Source organism: Pongo abelii, chromosome 10 (genome assembly GCF_028885655.2).
Source record: "Pongo abelii isolate AG06213 chromosome 10, NHGRI_mPonAbe1-v2.0_pri, whole genome shotgun sequence".
Taxonomy (NCBI): domain Eukaryota; kingdom Metazoa; phylum Chordata; class Mammalia; order Primates; family Hominidae; genus Pongo; species Pongo abelii.
The window spans coordinates 82,400,448-82,413,174 of NC_071995.2; positions in this window are offsets into that span (position 1 = coordinate 82,400,448).

Sequence of the window (12,727 nt, forward strand, 5' to 3'; positions counted from 1 at the left end):
ATCCACCACAATCAAATAGACTTCATTCCTGGGATGCAAGGTTAGTCCAACATACACAAATCAATAAATGTGATTCATTACATAGAATTAAAACAAAAAAACACATGATCATCTCAACAGAAGCAGAAAAGGCATTCAATAAAATTTGATCCCTTCATGTTAAAATCCCTCAATAAACTAGGCATCAAAGAAACATGCCTCAAAATAAAAAGAGCCACCTATGACAAACCCTGCCTCCCCCCCACCACCACCATCAAATTAAAAGGTAAAATCTGGAAGCATTCCGCTTGAGAACTGGCACAGCATGAAGATGCTCCTTTCCACCACTCCTATTGGAAATAGTACTGTAAGTCTTAGCCAGAGCAAGCAGGCAAGAGAAAGAAATAAAAGTCATCCAAATATGACGAGAGAAAGTCAAACTATCTTCACAGGTGATAAAATTCTATACCTAGAAAACCCCATAGTCTCTGCTCAAAGGCTCCTAGAACTGATAAACAACTTCAGCAATGTTTCAGGGTACAAAAGATATGTACAAACATCAGCAATATTTCTATAAACCAATAATGTCTAAGTCCACAGCCAAATCAAGAATGCAATCCCATTTACAATTACCACAAAAAGAATACAATAGGTAGGAATACAGCTAGCCAGGGAGGTGAAAGATCTCTACAATGAGAATTTCAAAACACTGCTGAAAGGAATCAGAGATGTCACAAACAAATGGAAAAACATTGCATGTTCATAGACAGGAAGAGTCAATATTGTTAAAATTTCCTTACTGCCCAAAGCAATTTAAAGATTTAATGCTCTTCCTTATCAAAATACCTATATCATTCTTCACAGAATTAGAAAAAAAATTCTGAAGTTCATGTGGAACAGAAAAGAAGCCTGATAACCAAAGCAATTGGAAGCAAAAGGAAAGAAGCTGGAAGTATCACATTACCTGAATTCAAATTATACTACAAGGCTACAGTAACCAAAACGACCTGGTAGTGGTACAGAAACAGAAACATAGAACAATGTAACAGCTTAGAGAATCCAGAAATAAAGCCGCACACTTAAAATAATCTCATGTTTGACAAAGTTAACAATAACAAACAGTAGGGAAGAAATCCCTATTCAATAAATGGTGCTAAGATACCTGGCTAGCTATATGCAGAAGCTGGAAACCAGACCCCTTTTTGTCACCGTATATGAAAATCAACTTAAGGTGGATTAAGCACATTTTTTGTTGTAATTTTATTTTTTATATCTGGGGGTACATAGTAGATGTATATATTTGTGGGATTCCTGAGATATTTTAATACAGGTGTGCAATGGGAAATAATCATATCAGAGTAAATGTGGAACCCATCACCTCAAATATTTATCCTTTGTGTTACAAACAATCCAATTATACTCAGTTATTTTCACATGTACAATAATTCTTTTAATATAGTCACCTTGTTGTGCTAGGAAATACTAGGTGATATTCATTTTTTCAACATGTTTTTGTACCCATTAATCCTCCTATCCTCCGCAGTCTCTGTTAACCATTCAACTCACTATCTCCATGAGTTCAATTATTTTAATTTTTAGCTTCCACAAATAAGTGGGAACAAGATAGGTTTGTCTTTCTGTGCCTGGCTTATTTCACTTAACATAATGACTTCCAGTCCCATCCATGCTCTTGCAAGTAACAGGATCTAATTTTTTAATGGCTGAATAGTAGTCTATTGTGTATAAGTACCTCATTTTCTTTATCCATTCACCTATTGACGGACGAATGAGTTGTTTCCAAATCGTGGCCATTGTTTTTTTTTTTGGAATAATGTTATATATCTTTATTTCTTTAATTACATGATCCATTCTTTTTTATTATTATTATACTTTAAGTTCTGGGGTACATATGCACAACGTGCAGGTTTGTTACATAGGTGAACATGTGCCGTGTTGGTTTGCTGCACCCATCAACTCGTCATTTACATTAGGTATTTCTCCTAATGCTATCCCTCCCCCAGCCCTCCACCCCTCACCAGGCCCCAGTGTGTGATGTTCCCCTCCCTGTGTCCATGTGTTCTCATTGTTCAACTCCCACTTATGAGTGAGAACATGCGGTGTTTGGTTTTCTCTTCTTGTGTTACTTTGCTGAGAATGATGGTTTCGTTTCATCCATGTCCCTGCAAAGGACATGAACTCATCCTTTTTTATGGCTGCATAGTATTCCATGGTGTATATGTGCCACATTTTCTTTATCCAGTCTATAATTGATGGGCATTTGGGTTGGTTCCAAGTCATTGCCATTGTGAATAATGCTGCAATAAACATACATGTGCATGTGTCTTTATAGTAGAAAGATTTCTAATCCTTTGGGTACATACCCAGTAATGGGATTGCTGGGTCAAATGATATTTCTAGTTCTAGATCCTTGAGGAATTGCCACACTGTCTTCCATTCAATGCTCTCCCTATCAAGCTACCACTGACTTTCTTCACAGAATTGGAAAAATCATACAATCTATTCTAAGCCTCCATTGACCTGAAAGGGAAACAATTCATATTCAATCAGTTTGAGGGTCCCCCAATCAATTTCTTTTTTTATTATTATTATTATTATACTTTAAGTTTTAGGGTACATGTGCACAATGTGCAGGTTAGTTACATATGTATATATGTGCCATGCTGGTGTGCTCCACGCATTAACTTGTCATTTAGCATTAGGTATATCTCCTAAAGCTATCCCTCCACCCGCCCCCCACCTCACAACAGTCCCCAGAGTGTGATGTTCCCCTTCCTGTGTCCATGTGTTCTCATTATTCAATTCCCACCTATGAGTGAGAAGATGCAGTGTTTGGTTTTTTGTTCTTGCGATAGTTTACTGAGAATGACGATGTCCAATTTCATCCATGTCCCTACAAAGGACATGAACTCATCATTTTTTATGGCTGCATAGTATTCCATGGTGTATATATGCCACATTTTCTTAATCCAGTCTATCATTGTTGGACATTTCAGTTGATTCCAAGTCTTTGCTATTGTGAATAGTGCCACAATAAACATACGTGTGCACGTGTCTTTATAGCAGCATGATTTATAGTCCTTTGGGTATATACCCAGTAATGGAATGGCTGGGTCAAATGGAATTTCTAGTTCTAGATCCCTGAGGAATCGCCACATTGACTTCCACAAGGGTTGAACTAGTTTACAGTCCCACCAACAGTGTCAAAGTGTTCCTATTTCTCCACATCCTCTCCAGCACCTGTTGTCTCCTGACTTTTTAATGATTGCCATTCTAACTGGTGTGAGATGGTATCTCATTGTGGTTTTGATTTGCATTTCTCTGATGGCCAGTGATGATGGGCATTTTTTCATGTGTCTTTCGGCTGCATAAATGTCTTCTTTTGAGAAGGGTCTGTTCATATCCTTTGCCCACTTTTTGATGGGGTTGTTTGTTTTTTTCTTGTAAATTTGTTGGAGTTCATTGTAGATTCTGGATATTAGCCCTTTGTCAGATGAGTAGGTTGCGAAAATTTTCTCCCATTTTGTAGGTTGCCTGTTCACTCTGATGGTAGTTTCTTTTGCTGTGCAGAAGCTCTTGAGTTTAATTAGATCCCATTTGTCAATTTTGGCTTTTGTTGCCATTGCTTTTGGTGTTTTAGACATGAAGTCCTTGCCCATGCCTATGTCCTGAATGGTAATGCCTAGGTTTTCTTCTAGGGTTTTTATGGTTTTAGGTCTAACATTCAAGTCTTTAATCCATCTTGAATTAATTTTTGTATAAGGTGTAAGGAAGGGATCCAGATTCAGCTTTCTACATGTGGCTAGCCAGTTTTCCCAGCATCATTTATTAAATAGGGAATCCTTTCCCTGTTGCTTGTTTTTCTCAGGTTTGTCAAAGATCAGATAGTTGTAGATATGCAGCATTATTTCTGAGGGCTCTGTTCTGTTCTATTGATCTATATCTCTGTTTTGGTACCAGTACCATGCTGTTTTGGTTACTGTAGCCTTGTAGTATAGTTTGAAGTCAGGTAGCATGATGCCTCCAGCTTTGTTCTTCTGGCTTAGGATTGACTTGGCGATGTGGGCTCTTTTTTGGTTCCATATGAACTTTAAAGTAGTTTTTTCTAATTTTGTGAAGAGAGTCATTGGTAGCTTGATGGGGATGGCACTGAATCTATAAATTACCTTGGGCAGTATGGCCATTTTCATGATATTGATTCTTCCTACCCATGAGCATGGAATGTTCTTCCATTTGTTTGTATCCTCTTTTCTTTCCTTGAGCAGTGGTTTGTAATTCTCCTTGAAGAGGTCCTTCACGTCCCTTGTAAGTTGGATTCCTAGGTATTTTATTCTGTTTGAAGCAATTGTGAATGGGAGTTTACTCATGATTTGGCTCTCTGTTTGTCTGTTATTGGTGTATAAGAATGCTTGTGATTTTTGTACATTGATTTAGAGGGAATCCTCCCTAACTCATTTTATGAGGCCAGCATCATCCTGATACCAAAGCCTGGCAGAGACACAACCAAAAAAGAGAATTTTAGACCAATATCCTTGATGAATACTGATGCAAAAATCCTCAATAATATACTGGCAAACCGAATCCAGCAGCACATCAAAAAGCTTATCCACCATGATCAAGTGGGCTTCATTCCTGGGATGCAAGGCTGGTTCAACATACGCAAATCAATAAATGTAATCCAGCATATAAACAGAACCAAAGACAAAAACCACATGATTATCTCAATAGATGCAGAAAAGGCCTTTGACAAAATTCAACAACCTTCATGCTAAAAACTCTCAATAAATTAGGTATTGATGGGACGTATCTCAAAATAATAAGAGCTATCTATGACAAACCCACAGCCAATATCATACTGAATGGGCAAAAACTGGAAGCATTCCCTTTGAAAACTGGCACAAGACAGGGATGCCCTCTCTCACCACTCCTATTCTACATAGTGTTGGAAGTTCTGGCCAGGGCAATTAGGCAGGAGAAGGAAATAAAGGGTATTCAATTAGGAAAAGAGGAAGTCAAATTGTCCCTGTTTGCAGATGACATGATTGTATATCTAGAAAACCCCATTGTCTCAGCCCAAAATCTCCTTAAGCTGATAAGCAACTTCAGCAAAGTCTCAGGCCATTGTTATTAATGTTTGGGAAATCCTCTGTTATTATCCTTTTGAATAAGCTTTCTACCTGTGTATCTCTCCCTCCCCTTTAAGGCCAATAATGCTAGATTTGCCCTTTTGAGTCTATTTTCTGGCTCTTTTAAGTATGCTTCACTGTTTTCATTCTTTTTGCTTTTTTTCCCCCGGCTGTATTTTCAAATAGCCTGCTTGAAACTCGATAATTCTTTCTTCTGCTTCATCTGTTGTGCTATTAAGAGACTCTGATGCATTCTTCACTATGTTAACTGCATTTTCCAACTCAAGAATTTCTGCTCAATTTTTTAGTTATTTCAATCTCTTTGTTAAATTTATCTAATAAAATTCTTAATTCCTTTCAGTTTCCGCAAAACAGCTATTTTGAATTCTCTCTATGAAAGTTCACATATCTCTGTTTCTCCAGGATTGATCCCTGGTGCCTCATTTACGTCATTTGGTTAGGTTACATTTTCCTGTATGGTCTTGATGCTTATGGATGTTTGTCTGTGCCTGGGCATTGAACGGTTAGGTATTTATTGTAGTCTTCACTCTCTGGGCTTGTTTGTACCTGTCCCTCTTGGAAAGTCTTTCCAGGAATTCAAAAAGACTTGGGTATTGTGGTCGAAATTGCATCTGCATTAGGAAGCACCCCCAAACAACTAGTCCTGTGGTTTTTGCAAACTCCTAAAGATACTACCTCAATAGTCTTGAATAAGATCTGGAAGAATACTTTGTATTACCAGGCAATAAAAACTCTTCTTCAATCCTTTTACTTTTTCCCAACAAATGGAGTCTGTCTCTGTTCTGAGCCACCTGTAGATGGTGGTAGGGGAACACAAGCACCCCTGTGGCCACCACCACTGGGACTGTGCTGGGTCACATCTAAAGCCAGTACAGTACAGGGGCTCACCAAGGCCCACTGTAATCACTGCCTGGCTACTGTCTATGTTTGCTCAAGGCCCGGAGGCTCTACAATCAGCAGGTAGTGAAGCCACCTAGGCTTGTGTCCTTCACTTCAGGACAGTGAGTTCCTCCAGGCCCCCAGCAGGTCCAGAAGTACATTCTGGGAGCCAGGGACTGCAATAAAAAACCTTACAAGTCTATCTTGTGTTCTATTGTACGGTGGCTGAGTGAGCACTCAAACCATAAGACACAGTCCTTCCCTCTCTTCCCTCCCCTTTCCACAGGAAGTGATGCCCCATAGTAAGTAATGCCAGGCTACTGCCAATATTCCCTTCAAGCCCAAGGGAACCTCATTTGGCTTGTGGTAAGCACTGCTTGGCCTGGGACTCAACATTCAGGGCATTGGGTTCCCCTCTGGCCCAGAGATGGTCCAGAAATGCTATCCAAGAGCTAAGGCCTAGAGTCAGGGAGCCCAAGAATCTGCTTGGTTGCTCTGCCCCCCTGTGGTTGAGATGGTACCTAAGGTGCAAGTCAAAGTCTCCTTTACTTTTCCCTCCACTTTTCTCAAGCAGAAAGAGTGTCTCCTTATAGCCAACAAGGCTGGGATTATGCTGAGTCTCACCTGAGGCCAAAAAGTCTCAGTTTCTCACCCGAGGCCCTTGGCATACTACCTGGGTATTGCTGCAGATTATTCTGGGATTAAGGGTTCTCTAGTCAACAGGTGATCGCTCATGCCCTTCATGACAATGAATTCCTTTCTGGCCCAGGGTATGTCTAGAAATGTCATCTAGGAATTAGAGCCTGGAAAGGGAGCCTCACAACTCTGCATGGTGCCCTCTTCCACTGTGGCTGAGCTGATGTCCAAATAAAAGACAAAGTCCTCTTTAGTCTTACTTCTCTCCTCAAGCAGAAGGAAGGGGTTTGTTTTGGAGCCACAACCTGTGAAGCCTGAGTTTGGGGAAAGGGTGGTGCAACACTGTCTCAGCCACCCTGGCTGGTGTCTCAGTACCCGCTAAGGCTACTGGTTCTGAGCGTAGTCAGCACTGGGACTCACCTAGGATTTTCAGTCCTTGAGGCTTAGACTGCTTTTCAAGTTTTTGTAGAGCCCCAGAGTACTTTAGCCCAGGGTGGTAAGGCTTACCAGAATTCACGTTCTGACCATTGGTATGAGTGATTCCCCTGTGGCTAGAGCCTGTTTAAATGATCCCTACATGGGTGGGTGTCAACTCAGTTCAGCTCAGTTTTGCCTTTTGCTGTTGACAGGACAACACTGAGTTCAATGCAGTATCTCAGAGTTGTTTCACTCTCTCTACCCAAAGTGCACAGATCTTTCTCCCAGTGACACATAGCTATGGACAGGGGATGGTGGAGGGATGGTGTCAGCAATTCAAGATTGTCTTTCCTACCTTCCTCAATGCCTCTTTCAGTGATACGTAGTTAAAACAAGATACTGCGAGTGCTTACCTGATTTTTGGTTCTAATGAATGTGTCTTTTTGTGTAGGTAGTTGCTAAATTTGTGACCTTACAGGGGGACCAATCAGTGGAGCCATCTATTTGGCCATCTTGTTCCACCCTCTGTCTCAGGTTAAACACTTAATCATAAACCCTAAAGCTATAAATACCCTAGAAGAAAACCTAGGAAACACCATTTTGGACATAGGCCTGGGCAAAGATTCATGACAAAGATGCCAAAAACAATTGCAACAAAACCAAAAATTCACAAATGGGACCTCATTCAAGTAAAGAGTTTCTACGCAGGAAAAAAAATCTGTCAACAATGTAAACAAACAACCTATGGAATGAAAGAAAATATTTACAAACTATGCATTCAAAAAAGGATCCAGAATCTATAAGGAAATTAAACAATTCAACAGGTACAAAACAAATAACCCCATTAAAAAAATGGGCAAAGGACATGAAAAGTCACTTTTCAAAAGAAGACATACAAGGGCCAACAAACATGAAAAAAGTGTTCCACATAACTAATCATCAGAGAAAAGCAAATCAAAACTCTAATGAGATAACATTTCAGACCAGTCAAAATGGCTATTAATAAAAAGTGAAAAAGCAGCAGATGCTTACAAGGCTGTGGAGAAAAGAGAATGCTAATACACTATTGGTGGGAATGTAAACTAGCTCAGCCATTGTGGAAAACAGTTTGTACATTTCTCAAATAACTCAAAATAGAACTACCGTTTGACCCAGCAATTCCATTACTGGAAACACATACAAAAGAAAATAAATTGCTCCACCAAAAAGACACATGCACTTATATGTTTATCATAGCACTATTCAGAATAGCAAAGACATGGAATTAACCTACCTGCCCATCAGCAATGGATTGGGTAGATAAAATGTGATATATATATATATATCATAGAACATTATGCAACCATAAAAAATTATTTCCTTTCCAGCAACATGGATACAGCTGGAGGCCATTATCCTTAGCAAATTAACATAGGAAACGAAAACCACATACTTCATGTTCTCACTTATAAGTGGGAGCAAACAATGGGCACTCATGAACATAAAGATAGGAACAATAGACAACTAGACTACTAGAGGTGAAGACAGGTAGGGGCAAGGTTTTGAAGCCTAACTATTTGGTACTACACTCACTACTTGGATTATGGGATCAATCATTCTCCAAATCTTAGCATCACACAATATACCCATGTAACAAACCTGACCGTATACTCCCTGGACCTAAGAGAAAAGTTGGAATTATTAAAAAAATAAATAAAATATCATATTTTCATATTTCTATACTTAAGATAATTTTGATTTTTATATAATAATCATTTAAAAAGTATACCTGAAATAGGAGACTGGCAGGACGTGTTTTCTGGTCACAACCCTGTTGACCAAAACAAGATCTGATCTGGACACAATATGGTAAAGAAACTAGTCAAAACCAGCAGATGGTGAGGAAAGTGATCTCAATCGGCCCTGGTTACTCATTAGCATAAGACACTCCCACAAGTGCCATGGCAGTTCACAAATTCCATGGCAATGACCAGGAAGTTACTGCCCTCTTCCATGACAACAACCCATAAGTTACCACAACTTTCCTAGAAATTTCTGGATACCCTGCCCCTTTATTTGCATGTAACTGAAAGTGGGTCTAACTAGATATAAATACTTTGCCCATAGCCTAGAAGTGCAGCTTAGGGCACACTGCCTATGAATTATCCTTACTCCAAAAAGAGCAGTTGCAGTTCAATAAAAGATTGCTGTTTAACACCACCGACCCAGTCTTGTATTCTTTCCTCAATCTGGGGGCTCGCCTACCTGCCTGTATCATCTCTACACCCAAAATTTATCTCAGACAAATTCTTTTCACGCTAATTTTCTGTTTCCTTTACCTATATATTGACTCTTTCAACTAAACTTCCTGAGAAAGTTTATGAGAATTTGCCTTATGTATAATAACAAGGAACAAATCTACCATTATTTTTCTTAAGATTCTTACATACAAAAGATGTGACCATGACCATTACAAGTCACTATTCTCATTCTTGAACCTTATTCGGACATTTTAATAGGTTGATCTGGTTCTAACAAAAGCTGCTCGCTTAAAAAAAAATGACAAAATGAAAACTCACTCAAAACTGCACAACTACATGAAAACTGAACAACCTTCTCCTGAATGACTACTGGGTAAATAATGAAATTAAAACAGAAATAAAGAAGTCATTTGAAACAAATGGGAACAAAGACAGAGTACCAGAATCTCTGGGACAAAGCTAAAGCAGTGTTTAGAGGGAAATTTATAGCACTAAATGCCCACAAGAGAAAGCAGGAAAGATCTAAAATCCACACCCTAACATTACAATTAAAAGAACCAGGGAAGCAAGAGCAAACAAATTCAAAAGCTAGCAGAAGACAAGAAATAATAAGTTCAGAGCACAACTGAAGGAGACAGAGACATGAAAAACCCTTATAAAAGTCAATGATTCCAGGAGCTGGATTTTTGAAAAGATTAACGGAACAGATAGACTGCTCGTCAGACAAATAAAGAAGAAAACAGAGAAGAATCAAATAGACACTATAAAAAATGATAAATGGTATATCACCACTCATCCCTCAGAAATACAAACTTCCATCAGAGAATACTACAAACACTTCTTCACAAATAAATTAGAAAATCTAGAACAAATGGATAAATTCCTGAACACATACAATGCTATCCTCATCAAGCTACTATTGACTTTCTTCACAGAATTAGAAAAAACTACTTTAAATTTTGTATGGAACCAAAAAGAGCCCAGATAGCCAAGACAATCCTAAACAAAAAGAACAAAGCTGGAGGCATCACACTACCTGACTTCAAACTATACTACGAAGCTACAGTAACCAAAACAGCATGATTCGTGTTCCAAAAGAGATATATAGACCAACGGAACAGAACAGAGGCCTCCGAAATAATGCCACATATATACAACCATCTGATCTTTGACAAACCTGACAAAAATAAGCAATGGGGAAAGGATTCTCTATTTAATAAATGGTGTTGGGAAAACTGGCTAGCCACATTCAGAAAATTGTAACTGGACTCTTCCTTACACCTTATGCAAAAATTAACTCAAGATGGATTAAAACCTTAAACATAAGACCTAAAACCATAAAATCCCTGGAACAAAACCTAGGTAATACTATTCAGAACATAGGCATGGGCAAAGACTTCATGACTAAAACATGAAAAGCAATGGAAACAAAAGCCAAAACTGAGAAATGGGCTCTGTTAAACTAAAGAGCTTCTACACAGCAAAAGAAACTATCATCAGAGTGAACAGGCTATTTACAGAATGGGAGAAAAATTTTTCAATCTATCCATATGACAAAGGGCTAATATCCAGAATCTACAAGGAACTTAACCAAATTTATGAGAAAAAATCAACCACATCAAAAAGTGAGCAAAGGATATAAGCAGACCCTTCTCCAAAGGAGACATTTATGCGGCCAACAAATATATGAAAAAAAGCTCATCTTCACTGTTCATTAGAGAAATGCAAATGAAAACCACAATGAGATACCATCTCACACCAGTTAGAATGGTGATCATTAAAAAGTCAGTAAACAGCAGACGCTAGAGACAATGTGGAGAAATAGGAACACTTTTACACTGTTGATGGGAGTGTAAGTTAGTTCAACCATTGTGGAAGACAGTGCGGCTATTCCTCAAGGATCTAGAACTAGAAATACCATTTGACCCAGTGATCTCATTACTGGGTATATACCCAAAGGATTATAAATCATTCTACTATAAAGACAAATGCACATGTATATTTACAGCAGCACTATTCATAATAGCGAAGATTTGGAACCAAGCCAAATGCCCATCAATGATAGACTGGATAAAGAAAATGTGGCACATATACACCATGGAATACTATGCAGCCATAAAAAAGGATGAGTTCAGCCAGGCGCCGTGGCTCACACCTGTAATCCCAGCACTTTGAGGGGCCAAGGTGGGCGGATCATGAGGTCAGGAGTTTGAGACCAGTCTGACCAACAAGGTGAAACCCCGTCTCTACTAAAAATACAAAAATTAGCCAGGTGTGGTGGCACCTGCCTGTAGTCCCAGCTACTCAGGAGGCTGAGGCAGGAGAATCGTTTGAACCTGGGAGGTGGAGTTTACAGTGAGCCGAGATGGCACCACTGCATTCCAGCCTGGGCAACAGAGCGAGACTCCATCTCATGAATAAAAAAAAAAAGAAAAGAAAAGAAAGAAAAGAAAAATTAAAGGATGAGTTTATGTCCTTTGCAGGGACATGGATGAAGCTGAAAACCATCCTTCTCAGCTAATTAACACAGAAACAGAAAACCAATCACCTCATGTTCTCACTCATAAGTGGGAGTTGAACAAAGAGAACACATGGAGACGGAGGGGAACACCACACACTGGAACATTTTGGGGGTTGGGGGGCTAGGGGAAGGATAGCATTAAGAGAAATACCTAATGTAAATGACGGGTTGATGGGTGCAGGAAACCACGATGGTGCGTGTATACCTATGTAACAAATCTGCACTTTCTGCACATGTATCCCAGAACTTAAAGAATAATTTTCAGAAATGAAAAAAAATGACCAAATGAAAGAAATGTTACATTTCTTGGTAAAGTTATGGTTTGAAAGCCGTTTTTAAGTAGGAGTACTACTTTTAACTGGAGACCAGAAAACCTGCCAAGAATATGTCATAAATGAATTTTTTTAATGTCAGTAAATTCGGTCAGTGATTGATATGCTTTGAAAGACTGTTCACTTAGCAGAAATCCCCATTTGCAATGCTAAAGTGTAAAATAGCAAAGGAGAGGAAATAAACTTACCTGAATCATTTATAAAGATTTGCAGAGGCAGTAATAAGTTCACCTTTAGAAAATTATCAGTGAATGAAATTTGTGGTGGTGAAACTGAGGGATAGAAGCCAAATGCCTATTGGCTGGTGTTCTGTGGACTTCCCCTCATATTTCTGCCAACAATCCTTAGCTCTGACCTTGAAACACCTGCTTACCTGCTTCTTAGAAGAGACAGTCTGTCAAACCGAGCTAAGTAAAAACTGTTCTGTACTTTGAAAATATGTGGAGGAGTAGAATGAAATCTTATGGTCAATTTTTTTTTTTTAATCTTGGATCTGAGTTTTAAAACAGAAATTGCCTGAGTTTAATCAGTTCATTAGTCCTCATCTCAGTTACCAAA